General features: G+C 41.0%; 1 long non-coding RNA gene across 1 annotated transcript; it reads right to left on the bottom strand.

Annotated features, from left to right (window-relative positions):
- Positions 1-377: 377 nt before the first annotated feature.
- On the bottom strand, positions 378-3,663 carry LOC116357454 (uncharacterized). The gene is made up of 2 exons (XR_004205436.1): positions 2,813-3,663; positions 378-2,763 (listed from the first exon to the last, which is right to left on the bottom strand). It is a non-coding gene; the product is annotated as an uncharacterized LOC116357454 (long non-coding RNA).
- Between the last annotated feature and the right edge of the window lie 390 nt (positions 3,664-4,053).

The raw sequence follows: 4,053 nt of genomic DNA on the forward strand, positions 1-4,053 counted from the left end.
TTGAAATACATCCACAGGTACACCTCCAATTGACTCAAATGATGTCAATTAGCCTATCAGAAGCTTCTGAAGCCATGACATAATTTTCTGGAATTTTCCAAGCTGTTTAAAGGCACAGTGAACTTAGTGTATGTAAACTTCTGACCCACTGGAATTTTGATACAGTGAATTATAAGTGGAATAATCTGTCTGTAAACAATTGATGGAAAAATGTATTGTGTTATGCACAAAGTAGATGTGCTAGCGGACTTGCCAAAACTATAGTTTGTTATATATAATTTGTGAAGTGGTTGAAAAACAAGTTTTAATGACTTTACGAACACGCACGCACACACACACACACACACACACACAAACAGTTGACCAAGACACCAGTCTCTCGTTGAAGAAATAAATATTTATTAATAACTGCAGTAATCATGGTAACTGTAATAATAATTTAACGATCATAATAAATATTACTGTATTTCTGAAGCACATTGAAAGCATACACAAAGTTAGAACAAAACTGGGAACAGAAACCAAATCCCAAAGTTAGACTACAGTTTCTGAACAGTTCAAACATGTAATCTCTTGAAATTGATCAATATATCTCTTTATTTATGTATTTTTGTTTACCTACTCATCTTTTAATCTATATGACCTTGGAGCAATTGCCAAAAAATAAGAAATAAAAAACAGAAATAGATGTGTTTGAAGCACATGAAGAGTCATCGTTTTTGAATTCCCAGTAATACAACGTTCTGACAACATTCTGACAACGTTCTGACAGACAGAAAAGAAGGAGCATCTGTACATTCGGAATACAAAAGCACCACATTTATAAAAGCCATAAACAGATAGACAGACCGACACAAACAGAATGGAAGGGTTTCTCTTTCGCAGCTTACTCCTACACCACTCTAACCTTTGTGCTTTGGGGGACTGCAGAGGGCGTTGTGAACTAGGATGGGGACGGAGATGGATAAACTATATAGGGGAGGTAGGTCTGTGATTTTGGCTTAGGGGTTTCAGAGCTGGTTCGGGTACTACAGGATAAACGGGATCTGAACTGGGTTGGGGTTTTGGACTGAGGTTTCTGGATTAGGGGTTTCAGAGCTGGTTCGGGTACTACAGGATAAACGGGGTCTGAACTGGGTTTTGGACTGAGGTTTCTGGATTCAGATGAGACTGGTTTTTGCATTAGGGTTTAGGTTGTAAACAAATCGGGAAGTTCGAGGAAACCGACATTTGGTTTTCGTAAGGAAGCTTGTGGATTTTCAGGAAGCCATCATTGATTGGAATGAGTGTTGGATGCGGGCTTTGGGTTAGGGTGCACAGAGGTATACGTAACTTTAGGAGCAGCGGGTAGGGTACAGTAATTAGCCTCAGACAGTAACAGAGCTATAGTGAAGGCTGCTTCACACTTGTTTGGGACAAAATCCTAACCCAAGATCTACACACTTAAAACACATGTTTGCGTAAGGTCCTCAATGACATCAAAGTCTTGCAGAGTTGTGTTTTTTTTTTCTTTTTTTCAAATGAGAATTAAGCCATTTCAGAGCAAATATTAGCACACAGACACACTACCACCGCTCAGCGGTGCTGGGAATATAAATGATGAACAATGTTCTATGCTCAACGACAAAAACATGGATCCCTGCACTAACATTTCACTTCTGCACGTTTATTTGTGTAAGTCAGACAGACCGACATATTCACAGCAGTGGTGAACGTGTAAGTCAGATAGACCGACATATTCACAGCAGTAGTGAACGTGTAAGTCCGATAGACCGACATATTCACAGCAGTAGTGAACGTGTAAGTCCGATAGAACGACATATTCACAGCAGTAGTGAACGTGTAAGTCAGATAGACCGACATATTCACAGCAGTAGTGAACGTGTAAGTCCGATAGACCGACATATTCACAGCAGTAGTGAACGTGTAAGTCAGATAGACCGACATATTCACAGCAGTAGTGAACGTGTAAGTCAGATAGACCGACATATTCACAGCAGTAGTGAACGTGTAAGTCAGATAGACCGACATATTCACAGGAGTAGTGAACGTGTAAGTCAGATAGACCGACATATTCACAGCAGTATTGAACGTGTAAGTCAGATAGACCGACATATTCACAGCAGTAGTGAACGTGTAAGTCCGATAGACCGACATATTCACAGCAGTAGTGAACTTGTGCACAGGACACATCCTATAACTGTTTTTATCATCTCGTCCCCCAGGGTTAACCAGCAAGTCTGCATCTAAACAGGAAGGAAGTTTCAAACAGACCAAAAACAAAATAACAGAGCAGTAGAATCAGATCATCAGGATAAGTTAAACCCCTTAAAGGTCTCAGCTCCCAGATCTCTGGTAGAGTGACATCATAGTTTTTAAAATGTATTTGTTTGCTTGTCTTTTTTAATACATGAGGTCTCAGTTTCTCTCAGTGCCAGTGTAGATGTGACTTCACATCAAGAGTCCCTTGAGCTTTGCAATGACAACTTGACAACAACAGATTGAGTGGTTAGAGGTTGACAGGGGTGTTTCTCTATAACACACACACACTTTACTGGTTCAGGTCTCATTATTTATGCTACATGCATAACTAACCCTGTTAACATGTTAACACACAAAAAGCTGTCCCTCTGTCCACCTGTGAAGATACCCGTTCTGTCTTCTCTGAGGACAAGAATGCAGCAAAGTGGGTTTATTTATCTGGAACCTTGCATCACACTGCGGGGAAACGTCCGTAGACCAGCCTGTCAGATACAGACACACCTGGGTCCAGGGAAACGTCCGTAGACCAGCCTGTCAGATACAGTCACACCTGGGTCCAGGGAAACGTCCGTAGACCAGCCTGTCAGATACAGTCACACCTGGGTCCAGGGAAACATCCGTAGACCAGCCTGTCAGATACAGTCACACCTGGTTCCAGGGAAACATCCGTAGACTAGCCTGTCAGATAGTCACACCTGATTCCAGGGGTAGCAGCTCATTGTGGTGTAGGGAAGCTTGATGTGCAGAAGAGGCTAAGGTGAACTCCGAAAGGAAAGAGAGCTCAGATTTTTACAGTACCATCCTGTCCTCCAATCAGAGAGGAGAGGGATAAGGAGTCCCCTTATTCCCATTCTTCAAACCTGGATCCTCAACCCTCCTCTTGTGTATAGGTCACAAATCTCCTCCAACACAGATCAGGGTGTGCCTTGTCAATCTGACTCAGAACCCTCCCTCACCCCCACCCCCCACCCACTCTCAGCACTAGTCCCTCACGTGGTCCTCACTCAGTCTCTCTCTCTCCCTCTCTTTCACCTCAGGAGAGAGAAGAAGAATAAAAACAAAATAAATCAATATTTAAAAAACATATTTGATCTGGCACACAAGACAGACTGCGATGCTCCTCTCCTGGTGTTCTTGTTCTCGTCAGATGTGAAAAGCCTTGGTGCGAAGAGTTCTGACTGATCCAGTAATGATTACATGGTTTTTATCTGGAGGACGTCTATCTGCAGGGCACTGGTGTGTTCCACATAATACCTTCCCCACGTGTTCCTACGTAAAATACCCTCCCTGGTCGTATTGGCATCGGTGTGACGCTCTGAAGTCCAGCATTATGTCAGATGAAACGTTCTGCTATATTATCATTGTGTAGTGTACTGCATATACATTGTACTTTGACATTTTTATATATATATATATATATTTTTTTTAAATATATATATATATATAAAACGAAATTCACATAAAAAGTTTTTGGAAGTTACATTCAATAGTGGAACCAACGGAGGAGTAAATCGACAGAACAGGAAATAACACTACACGAGTATAGAAATGTCCCAGGAATGGTCGACAGAGCATTAAGTCCGACGCCCATGAAATCATAATATCGATCATCAAAAACTTAATTCCAAGGGTTGCAGATCACAAATAGATATATTTATATTCATCGTATATATATATAAATGTTTTTTTTTTCTTTCAGTAATACAATAAATGTAACATTAGTTAATGGCTACAATGGACTTTCCCCCACCATGTCTGACAGCGTGTTATTAGTACAACGTTTAAATACAG

This window comes from Oncorhynchus kisutch, linkage group LG25 (assembly GCF_002021735.2).
Source record: "Oncorhynchus kisutch isolate 150728-3 linkage group LG25, Okis_V2, whole genome shotgun sequence".
Lineage (NCBI taxonomy): Eukaryota > Metazoa > Chordata > Actinopteri > Salmoniformes > Salmonidae > Oncorhynchus > Oncorhynchus kisutch.